A 13,051-nucleotide genomic window follows, 5' to 3' on the forward strand; every position below is an offset into this window, starting at 1 on the left:
CAGTCTCCCACATGGTGTGGTAACTCACTGGCAGGTAGTGCTGTTATCTGTTGCGCCACACCGACCACAGCAAGAGGATGAGAATCCAGCCTAAACAAGTATATCAGCCCATCTTTACAGCCTCATTACTCCAGAAGCGAGTCACATACAACTCAGTAACTGTATGCAATGGAACAGGCGGGCTCTACAGATTCAGGAAATGTTTGAACCGTGTTTTTGCACCATATTATCACAAAGATATTAATAGAAACATCAGGAAATATGGAATATGACGCACCAGTGAATTCATAGGCTCCAGAGCCAGGTTAATCAGTATATGAACATGGCACTAGTCCAGCAGGCCAGACTGTCCAGACATACACAGCTGACCCTCTTTATGAACCAAAATACTTTACGCATTACTTCACAAACCACACAGTATATCTGCATGAGCTAGAACCCTGACGTGCCCGAGCCTCGAAGGGGCACTTCCAAGCAAGCTTCCAAGCTGAGGTAGCAACTACACTGTTAAAAAGTTCAAGATGATCCTTTTGCAGGAGGTTCTTCAGCTCGAAACTGTGGAGAAACCTCTTAAGGTGCTTTGAGGAACCTTCAAGAAAAGGCTTTTAGAAGAAAAAGGTCCCTTGAAGGTTCCTCAAGGCACCATAAGAGGTTCTGGCATGGTCGCATGGATAAAGTGAGTGCTACACCAGCTTAAAATGCACAAGCATGTCAGATTCACAAGTCAAACACAAAGCTCCTGGGTAATCTGTGGGACTGTAAGGTCAGTGTTCAGGTACGTTCAACGCTCTTGGTTGCTCAGGACGTTTTTTGATGAAGTCACTGGCTGCCCGGCTTGCCAGGAGGGATGAATATCGAACGATATCAGGACCATGTCAGTATCGGTCCATCCCCATGCTCTTCAGCTTTAGCTCAAATCCACTGACAGGAACAGGGAGAACGGCATCTCTGTCATTTCCACTCCAGGCCGGGATGCTGCTACTGCACTACTGAACTTTGGTGGAGCTTGCAGGTGAACCTCTCTCCAGAACTACCACAGCACTTGCGGTATGGACATGATGGTCATGCGGGGGTTAAAAGTGGGAGGCGCTCTCTGCAGTGACGGAGGGTCTGTAAATGTGTACTGGCTAGTTTGGAGACAGCACATTAGCTTGCGAGCTTATTCCAGAGGCTCTCTCTTCTTCAGTTTCAACGCTGGTAAATACAAGCCTGGAAGAAAAGCCTGGGCCGACCCTTGCCTTGTATGATCGGTCATGACTGGTTTTCAGACTGGTATTGTACAGCTCTCCGTGGTCAGAAACAGATCTACCAATAAAAGCTGAGTGTAAAATCCTGTAGTATTACTCCACCGCCTCAGTCCACATGCTTCTCTACCTTCAGATGCTGTTTCTGGATCCCTCAGCTTGTCCAGAAATGCACGTGTACAGCTGATTTGTATTGACGTCAGCGGTGCACCTGTAGGGGGAGCCCAATAGCAACAAACACCTATTCTATTATTATATAAATCATAGACGGTGTAAATGAGCTTAACCGAGCGGTCAGGACGGCTCCGGAGCTTCTAGTGGAGAGTGAGTGCTGCCCACAGTATTACAGCAGCAGCAGCTAATTAGCAAGACCTACGGTGTCAGGCAAGGAACCTCCCTTCCATGACTGCATCTTTAAACCACACATACACACACACACACACACACACACATTACTGTCACTGTCAAACAAGAACCTCATATCTCCAGAACAGCAGCTGTTCAGGAGTAGGTTGTGATGGAAGTTGATGAATAAAAAGACTCGACCCCAGGTCATTTTGGAGCGTTTCTATTGGTCCGTTCGTCCTGACATTTGGACAACAGCAGATTGACATCTGTCAGAAAGTGGAAAACGGCAAAAATGGAGAACCTGGACCAACAGCAGCACTGTGGACTGAAGCATTCAACAGCTCCTCACTATAACTGCATCTCTCTCACTCGCTTTCTCTCTCTCTCTCTCTCTCTCTCTGCTGTAAGTAATCAGCCTGCTCCGTCTCTCCCACTCTGATGTCTAACATTTTTTTTTTCTTGCTTCAACTTCCTGCTACAGTGAAGCCCAAAGCACTACACACTCCTGTACACTACACACACACACACACATTCAGGCACCCAGCAAATGTTCTGCATTACAAACCATTGCTGAATCGCCCCACATGTATCTGAGTGTAGCTTAAAAAGCAACGATAAACCAGAACATGAGACCAGGCCACACGAGAGAGAGAAAGAGAGAGAGCGCGAGAGGCAGATAAAAACAGAGAGAGAGAGAGAGAGAAAAAGAGAGAGAGACATGCATAGTCCATACCAGCCAAGCCACTGCAGAGAACCTCTCATTCCCAGTGGTCTTCCTCTCCTGTGTTAGTCTTCCTCAGGCTCATCCGTGCAGTTCAGAGAGCGTGTTCCTCTACCCCTGGGTCCTGTGCAGCGTGAGCATGGGGCTCTCTACACTCTCTCTCTCTCTCTCTCTGCCAGCATTCGTTTACTCACAAGCCTTGGCTCACCGGGCTCCTCCCTCTCTCGGCTCTCTCTCTCTCTCATTGGACGGAGCTGATTTCTGAGAAATCCACCCGTTTCTTTGGCGGCTCACTCCCTCCTCCCCTTCCGCAGCACAGGGCTTGAGTGCGACCTTTGAAAAAGCTCAAAAGCTCTCTCACAGGCTCTCTCGCCCCCCCCCCCCCTCTCTCTCTCACTCACTCTCTCTCGCGCTGCGCTTATTGTTTACATTCACATCTCCATCCTGTAATTCCGTCTGTTTACAGCAGCCTCTCTGTTTAACTACAAGGTCATCTGATGTCTGCTCCAGTCGACTGCTTGCTCGGTTTTTACGTTGCTGGTGCTGTAATCAGGACATGCAACCACCCCGTCACGCACAGCAGCAGACAGTGATAACTGCTTTAAGTTCAATGATTTTACACTAATGATGCAAAGAAAATCGAATGGACACGTCTGCTAGGTCTAAAACGATCAATTTATCCAAATTTACCACCCCGTCACGTTTTACTGTGACTATGGCTCCCGTGTCTGAATTAGAAGGGTAATATTAATGAGGATTTTATCATATTTATGAAGCTCATTGTTTACATTCACCATCTCTGATATCATCTGCTCAATTTTTTTTTTTGCTGCTGTTTAACTTTAAGCTTATCATTGCTGTCATGCAAAAACCTTGTATCAACACCATGGCAACTTCCCAAGAGAACAGGGCTCCCACGAACGACTCTTCTATCATATAATTGATCAATTATAGTGGTTGGTGTGGCGCGACAGATAACACCACTAAATGCCACTAAGCTACCATGCCATTTGGGAGACTGGGGTTCGATTCCCGGTCTGGGTGACTATGCTGTGCTACACCAATAAGAGTCCTTGGGCAAGACTCCTAACACTACACTGGCCTAACGCTGTAATACAAGTAACCCTGTAAGTCACTCTGGATAAGAGGGTCAGCTAAATGCCGTAAATGTAAATTATTTTGATGAGTAATGTAATTGTTTAACCCCCCCCCAAAAAAAAATAGTTCAATCAAGCATTTAAAATAATTATATTTTGATAAAACTACAAATAAAGGTCTCTGCCGTCTCTGCTATCTTAATTTCTGTCTCTGCCGTTTGAAAAAACAGAGCTAGTCACTAATTCTCAGACGATTTCAAGCGTCGTCCTCGCTGTGGGTTTGTAAACACACCCTATAAGACCACCTAAATAGACAAATAGCTAGCTAGCTACCTCTATTACAGAGGCTTTAGCCGGCTACATAGCTGCTTAATGCATGCAAATAAGCTGTACTCCTATAGCCAGTTTTCTACGTTTGCTGGACGTTACATTGTATTTAATCAAAAATGATCCTCATAAACAAAACTATATGCTTAAAACAACAGAATATAATGATATTAAACTGCAATTTATTCCCAATAACCTAATAATAACCCAATAACGTTAATTAAGTTAAAAATGCAACTTAAGTAAAATCTGCAACTAAAAAAGTCACTATTATGGATATGTATGTTTTCTTTCAACGGATATTCCAAAAAAAAAAAAAAAAAAAAGATCCAGTCATTTTGGAGCATTTCTATTGGTCCATTCATCATTAAAACTCGTAAGACATAACGTAAAGACCAGCTGCCACATTCCTATTCTGTCAATAAGTAAAACGTCATAATGACTTCCATTTGCTCTGCTTTTCACTATTGGCAAAAGAGGCCGTGATCCAAACCAAGCCAAGCCAAACCACACAGCCACACAGCTGCTATAGCCGCCTGTCTATTGGCTAGAAAAACACCAACAACAACCATCAGTTCCTCCATCTGTAGCGAACTGTTTTACTGCCCTGCCCTCCTGAGATCACACCATCTACTCAGCATTCCTGGTCTATCATGTCCAACCCGAAACTCAAATACTTCCCATGCATACCTCAGTCGATCACAATGGACTTGATAATAGCCTGCCCTGCCACCCACATAACATAGCAAAGATCAGGTATGTCTGGCTTCTGCCCAAAAAGATGTGGCACAAACAAGTCCTGATAAAGCTGGCACTAATAAAGCCGGAGACAAACTGGTGAGACATTCAGAGTCCCATTCAGAGTCTTAACCTGTTAACTCTGCCACTAGAGGAGCTACGAAATGTGCTTCTACACGCTGGCCACAGTAACGGGTCAGCATGTGAAACTGGAGCGTTCTGTGAGCTTCTGGGTTTCTATAACTGTATACAAGAAGCTTGTATATAATGCTACCCTTATTGTTGGATGCACTGGATTTTTTAGATCGCAACTTGCATTACCTGCAATCGTGTGGAACAAATTGGGACACTCCATAAAAACGATTGTCCTTTTTCACATGTTCTCATTCAACATCTGGGTCCTATTTTAGCTTTATCTTTGGGGCGAGTCGTCAACCTCGCACCGTGCAGCAGCTATCATTACGACGGGGCATTACTAATTATAGTCATGTACTAAGTTTCTTAATTAATCATAGGTGTGTTTTAGACATAACACGCAATAATAAAGCAATCAGCGTATCACTCACCTTTCCCTTTAAGAGCCAGGTACGGTCTGACTTTGGCGGATTGCTATTTCAATGGTGCAAAGCAAGGGTGTAGAGCGTGCCGGGCTGCACGCGCCTGTGTTGACAATTCACTGCAGAGATAGCGACGAACGTCTGACTGTTGACGAATGTCTGCCTAGGCTGTTTCCAGTCAGTGGAGCTGTTTTCCGCTGCCAAAATACACAGAAATACACCAGAAATCTACCTGAACACCCCTCATTTCGGGACCACCGCGACCATCAGCGTAGATATATTCGCTAGCACCGCTGCTATTTAAACAATGTGGAGACGGAAGGCGTGAAAATGGACCGTGGACGGGGTGTCAGATTGCAATGGGCATCGCAACCCTGTAAGTTAGAGAGATGGAGGTCATCTATATAGCTAAACACATATAACTGAAGAACTGTCTTTCACATCATTTGTTAAACGAATAAATAGAATATTTTTTTGGTGAGGAAAATGATCAACCCCCTTTTATCAATTTATTGCTACATTAAATGCATAGAAGTAAAGTAATAGCATGGTTCTTAATGCGACCAAACGTGTTGTTTTAGGAACCAACTGAAGCCACCCTTCGGTTTTAGGAGTGTAGCCCACCAGGCTTATAGATATCAATACATCAGACAGTGTGAGAAACCACATAAGCCAGTTTATCTCGACTTCTTGCAGAAATATCGCTGCAGTTACTGTGAAGTGTTACTCAGCCGAATCCTCAGGCTGTTTTCAGGCTTTACTGTCAGGATGATTAATGCATTAACACATGCATAAGCGTTAAACCACAAGGCAAACATGATGCTTCTGGTTTTTGTTTTTTTTTGGCATTGTGCGCTTGGTCGGCCTGCCAGAGTGCTTGGACCAAACATGGCTGTTATGGGTGTTCACTGAGGCTCTATGCTGGTTCTGATATGGCGTGATCAGAAAGCGGATTACGACACTGGGCCTGAGCGGCGACTGGATCAAATTAAGACGTGACCATTTCCCAGCAGCTCACAGCAGCACAGGCCATTTCTCAGGTCACTGTTCTTGTCCAACAGTGTTTCTCTGGTACGAGCACATGGGGAAGTGAGAGACAAACAGGCAGATGGGGACGAGCCGCGATTGCTTCACAGAGAGTCGGGCCGTTAGCTCACGCCGCGCTAAAGGGAAGTGTGCTGGTTCTGGCTGTTGCTACAGGAACCATGTGGTAGGCAGAACACTGCCAGTGCACCACGGAAGAAAACACACACTCGCATGGCAGTAATGAGGGGGTGCGCCGTTGCAGGGTCAGACCTTACAAACCGCCCTGACCACTGGGCATGTCCGATCTCAGGGACCTGTTTATCGCTGCTGTCTTAAGGAAGCTTATAGTTTCCATGTTTATTAGGTGTTCATTGTTGTTCCACCATCTGAAAACTCCAACTTCCCCTTTATACTGTAAACAGGTCATGATGAACGGACCTATAGACTAAACCAATAGGAATGGTTCACAAGTATGTGGACTAAACTCTTGTTTTGGACCATTTCTATTGGTTGCGTCAGTTTAGAAAACATTGGGGTGAACCATTTCTTTACAATGCTCCACAAATGCTCCACTATTACATGGACTAAACTCTCGCTGTGGACCATTTCTATTTGTGTGGACCAATAAAAATGGTCCACAATTAGAGTTGTTTCCATTCCTATTGGTCCACATCATTGGGTCCATGTTGTGTCTATGTCATTTCTATTTGCCCCCAGCAAAAGATTAGTCCATGGCAATAGTAATGGTCAACAACATGGACAAGACGTGTTGTGGACCATTTCTATTGTTCCACAATGACCGCTTAGTCCACATTTAGTCCACAGCAATTGTAATGACCAATCACCTGGACAATACTTGGGTTGTGGATCATTTCTATTGGTACATGTCATTTCTATTGGTCCACAATGATTTTGTCCACAAAGTTTTGTCCATTAAAAGAAACAGTCCACAATGACATGGACTAAACTCCTCTAATTGACCGTTTCTATTCGTATGCATCATTTCTATTGGTCCACAACAACATGGACTAAACTCATTGTGTCCACGTTGTGTCTATGTCATTTCTATTTGTCCACAACAAGAGTTTAGGCCTCTGCAATAGTAATGGTCAATAACATGGACAAATCTGGCATTGCGGAGCATTTCTATTGATCCACAGCAAAGATTTTGTCCATATCAATAGAAATGACCCACAACAACATGGACTAAACTCTCACTATGGACCATGTCTACTAGTCCATGCCATTTCTATTGGTCCACAATGATAGTTTAGTCCATAAAAAGAAACAGACCATAATGACATGGACTAAACTCTTCTAATTGACCATTTCTATTCATATGCATATTTCTATTAGTCCACAATGAGAGTTTAGTCTACACCAATAAAAATGGTCCACAACAACATGGACTAAACTCATTGTGTCCACGTTGTGTCTATGTCATTTCTATTTGTCCACAACAAGAGTTTAGTCCTCTGTAATAATAATGTCCTACAACATGGACAAATCTTGCATTGTTGACCATTTCTATTGATCCACAGCAAAGATTTTGTCCACATCAATAGGACCATGTCTACTAGTCCATGCCATTTCTATTGGTCCACAATGAGAGTTTAATCTACGTATATATAAAAATGGTCCACAACAAACTCTCGCTGTGGACCATTTCTATTGGTCCACAATGATAGTTTAGTCCATGAAAAGAAACAGTCCACAATGACATGGACTAAACTGTTCTAACTGACCATTTCTATTCGTATGCATTATTTCTATTGGCCCACAATGAGAGTTTAGTCTATGTATATATATATAAATGGACATCTTTTCCCTTTGTCTACAACAATAGTTTAGACCACGGCAGTAGTAATGGTCAACAAAATGGACTAAACTCTAGCTGTGGACTATTTCTATTGGTCTGTTCATCCTAAAATCATCACATACAGTAAAAGGCAGCTGGTGTATTTAAATACCATATTTACAATAACAAAAAGTTCTGATGATCTGACCCTAAAGAGTTATAATTAAGGGCAATAAAGCATTAGCAATGTAGCAACTGGATGTGAACAAGTTCAGGGTATGTTGATGTGTCCTGCATGAATGCATGGCAAAGAAGGATTACAGAGCTGCTCTGTAAGGAGGGTGTATTCAAAGGAAACTCGGGGAAGGTAATGAATGCGAGGAATGAGAGGCCCCCAGATAGTCAGACTGACAAGAATGTGTAAATCCAGAACACACACATTCACACACAACCAAATAACAGATCCAGGACCTGGAAGAATGAGAAGAAACCACATACACAATAAGGACGTTTTTGGCCTAACTCATTAATCGGTCCTGACATTGTAGGTACTCCCTTTGTCTGGTTTTCCGACAAAGCCAGGCATTAAATTTGTACTAAAACACACACACACACACACACACACACATACACAAACACACTCAGTAGTGAGTCATCATCGCCCCCGCAGATGTGCAGGATGCTTAAACTCTGAGTAAGTCTACAGCTTTGAGCTCCATAGAACCTAAAGCCCTATTGGTTCTCAGACTCTGCTCCAAATGCAGCCCTGCAACCCACCAAATGACCTGAGACCCCCTACCCAACAGCCATAGAGCTCTGGAACACTTGAGTTACATGAATGGATACACATTTAGCTGCCACCCACACAAATTCCTTGCCAAGGTGGAAGGGTGAAGTCGTGAAAGCAGCTCATTAACCCCTTGAACTCCAGTGTAAGTTCTGACCTTTAATGTGAACACCTTTCATTCAGTACCTACTAATTATTTAGTAGATACAAATTATTTAATATCTACTAATTAGACTATTCAATGCATAGTAATGATTCAGTACCTACTGATTATTCAATGAGTAGTAATGATTCAGTAACAAATAATTGTACACAAGTACTAATTATACAGTACCTACTAGTTATTTAGGATCTACTAATTATTTAGTACCCAACATATATTAAAAAAGTATTGTTTATTCATTATGTATTAATTATTTAGTATCTACTAATTATTCAATACCCAACATATATTCAAAAAGTATTTTTTGAATTAAAATTCATTACGTATTAATTATTTAGTATCTACTAATAATTTTAGTACTCAACATATATTTAAAAAGTATTACTTATTCATCCCTGATTAATTATTTAGTATCTACTACTTATTTAATACCCAACATATATTAAAAAAGTATTACTTATTCATTACATATTCATTATTTAGTATCTACTAAATATTCAGTACCCAACATATATTCAAAACGTATTACTTATTCAATATGTATTAATTATTTAGTATCTACTAATTATTCAATACCCAACATATATTAAATAAGTAATAATTATTCATTACGTGTGTTTTTTTAGTATCTACTAATTATTCAATACCCAACATATATTAAAAAAGTATTACATATTCATTACAAATTAATAATAAGTATCTAATAATTCTGCATTAAGTATGACTCATTCAGTCCCTACTAATTATTAAGTAACTACTAATTATTTAGTATCATAGTTATTATTCAGAATCTATTATGAAACTAGTACGTAAACAGGTCTTTAGAGCTGAAAGTGTTGTTACTTGCCTAATATTGGAGTTTCCACAAACTGGATGTTGAAGTCAGAGCAAGGATGGTTCCATGGATCTTTTTTACACTGTCAAAATCCTTCATTTTTATTTTACATATTATTACATATTATTTGTACAGTATATTTTAAAGACAGGGCTTTCATTTCATTTAGAACACTGTAAACACCATCTAATTTTTAACCATATTTTTCCAGAAATGATCATCAAATTTGCAGCACAATAATAGTTCAACTTGTGTTTGCAAACATGAGCGAGTCCATAAGTGGCCGGATGCAAGATGCAGACATTTTTCCTTTGCACATACACTTCATCATGAACCTGTCTTCATCGTGAACCTGATACCTGTCTGATTTTAAACAATATTGATTTATACGTTTATTTGTCAGTTAAACATTTTAGTGCAGGCATTGTTTGGCTGCTCTGGCAACATCTACTAAACACAACACACACACACACAGCAAGGACACCTGTTTAGACACAGGAGCTAAAAATACATCATGGATACAAAGCTATATTCAGTTTGCAATGTGGACCATGCCCATGCCAGTCATCACGCCAGCTGCCTTTCAGGTTTCACGTTCATAAATCAGCATCGTCTTCTCACATATTATGGTCTTTAGTGCTGCAAACATTCACTGGTTCAGACTAAGCGGACTATGCAGTGAGTCTGGATTTACCCACTAATATTAATGCAGGGTGATATTTAATAACTCTATCTCAGTACGTTTCTTTGGAATCATGGTATCACAATATTAGATGAAGCTCGGGTTTGCTTTATATTTAAGTTCACTGGCGTGAATGAAGTGATGCTGTTATTCTACACTGAGAATGTCTTCATTTGAGGGATCTGAATCGTACGGGTTACTGCAAATGGTAATCAGACATAAAGCAAATGTCCAGAAGGGAGTTTCTGATCCGTTCATTCAGTAAAAGCAGAACGAGATACACTACCTTTGAGTCAGGCAATGGAATACACACATACACAGCCTTTTATATCAAAATTAAAGCTACAAAATCATATCCCAATATCACAGTGTACTGGTATAGACCATGTATTATGGGTGAGCCATCCGTATAAATATTAATGGTACTTTCTTGATGTTACACTATATTTACTGTGTATATATACTCAACATCTGCTGAACTACATCTAATTAACCCAGACTGCGATGCAGAATAGATGTGACAATTATCAGTACATTATGTAATCTATCATTTAATGAACAACAAAATATTGACGATTGCGATATTGCTGCTTAACTGCTTAATATATATTTGTGCACTGTATTGCATTGAGTTCAAAAATTTGGAGTCAATGCTTCTTAAATGTAAGGCCCAACTTCAACTGCAGATTAGTTTATAAAGGAACCGTGCTTAAAAGTTATACAATGAATGAAAAAATATATATAATTAAATTAAATGTATATGCAAAAAATAATTAAAAGATAATTGGTCTAATTACACTGTTAGTAATGAAGCCTGCAGATGATCAGTGTTTATTAAGCACTAACAGTCTCCTCTATATACTTAGAAAAGCATATAGGAATCACCATAACAACATTCATCACAATACGATAAAATATCGTCATATTGCCCAGCTCTAACCAAAACTCCTCCCACTACAACCAAATCTCCTCCCAGTACAACCCAAGCCACTCCCAGTACAACCAAAACCCCTCCCACTACAACCAAATCTCCTCCCACTACAACCAAATCTGTTCCCAGTACAACCAAATCTCCTCCCAATACAATAACATCTCCTCCCAGTACAACCAAATCTCCTCCCAGTACAACCAAAACCCCTCCCAGTACAATCAAATCTCCTCCCAGTACAACTAAAACACCTCCCACTACAACCACATCTCCTCCCAGTACAATCAAATCTCCTCCCAGTACAATCAAATCTCCTTCCAGTACAATCGAAACCCCTCGCAGTACAATCGAAACCCCTCCCAGTACAATCAAATCTCCTCCCAGTACAATCAAAACTCCTCCCAGTACAACCACATCTCCTCCCAGTACAATCAAATCTCCTCCCAGTACAATCAAATCTCCTCCCAGTACAATCAAATCTCCTCCCAGTACAACTAAAACACCTCCCACTACAACCACATCTCCTTCCAGTACAATCAAAAACCCTCCCAGTACAATCAAAAACCCTCCCAGTACAATCAAAACCCCTCCCACTACAACCACATCTCCTCCCAGTACAATCAAAAACCCTCCCAGTACAATCAAAACCCCTCCCACTACAACCACATCTCCTTCCAGTACAATCAAAAACCCTCCCAGTACAATCAAAACTCCTCCCAGTACAACCAAATCTCCTCCCAGTACAATCAAATCTCATCCCAGTACAACCAAATCTCCTCCCAGTACAATCAAATCTCCTCCCAGTACAACCACATCTCCTCCCAGTACAATCAAAACCCCTCCCAGTACAACCACATCTCCTCCCAGTACAACCAAATCTCCTCCCAGTACAACCACATCTCCTCCCAGTACAACCAAATCTCCTCCCAGTACAACCACATCTCCTCCCAGTACAACCACATCTCCTCCCAGTACAACCAAATCTCTTCCCAGTACAATCAAAACCCCTCCCAGTACAACCACATCTCCTCCCAGTACAACCACATCTCCTCCCAGTACAACCACATCTCCTCCCAGTACAATCAAAACCCCTCCCAGTACAACCACATCTCCTCCCAGTACAATCAAACCCCTCCCAGTACAACCACATCTCCTCCCAGTACAACCACATCTCCTCCCAGTACAATCAAAACTCCTCCCAGTACAACCACATCTCCTCCCAGTACAATCAAAACACCTCCCAGTACAACCACATCTCCTCCCAGTACAACCACATCTCCTCCCAGTACAATCAAAACCCCTCCCAGTACAACCACATCTCCTCCCAGTACAACCACATCTCCTCCCAGTACAACCAAATCTCCTCCCAGTACAACCACATCTCCTCCCAGTACAATCAAAACCCCTCCCAGTACAACCACATCTCCTCCCAGTACAACCACATCTCCTCCCAGTACAATCAAAACCCCTCCCAGTACAACCACATCTCCTCCCAGTACAATCAAAACCCCTCCCAGTACAACCACATCTCCTCCCAGTACAACCACATCTCCTCCCAGTACAATCAAAACCCCTCCCAGTACAACCACATCTCCTCCCAGTACAATCAAAACCCCTCCCAGTACAACCACATCTCCTCCCAGTACAACCACATCTCCTCCCAGTACAATCAAAACTCCTCCCAGTACAACCACATCTCCTCCCAGTACAATCAAAACACCTCCCAGTACAACCACATCTCCTCCCAGTACAACCACATCTCCTCCCAGTACAATCAAAACCCCTCCCAGTACAACCACA

General features: G+C 41.8%; 1 protein-coding gene across 3 annotated transcripts in view; it reads right to left on the reverse strand.

The window, feature by feature from the left end:
* Positions 1-13,051, reverse strand: part of map3k14a (mitogen-activated protein kinase kinase kinase 14a) — a 35,076-nt gene that overhangs the window by 20,734 nt on the left and 1,291 nt on the right. The window contains exon 1 of one of the 3 annotated variants that reach the window (XM_072693548.1): positions 5,042-5,526. The exons of 1 other annotated variant lie outside the window; for it this stretch is intronic. The gene's annotated coding sequence lies outside the window, so the exon portion shown is untranslated. Of the gene's footprint in view, positions 1-2,325; positions 2,485-5,041; positions 5,527-13,051 lie in introns of those variants that run through there. One more of the 3 variants, XM_072693546.1, reaches the window with a different exon arrangement.

Source organism: Salminus brasiliensis, chromosome 12, assembly GCF_030463535.1.
Source record: "Salminus brasiliensis chromosome 12, fSalBra1.hap2, whole genome shotgun sequence".
Taxonomy (NCBI): domain Eukaryota; kingdom Metazoa; phylum Chordata; class Actinopteri; order Characiformes; family Bryconidae; genus Salminus; species Salminus brasiliensis.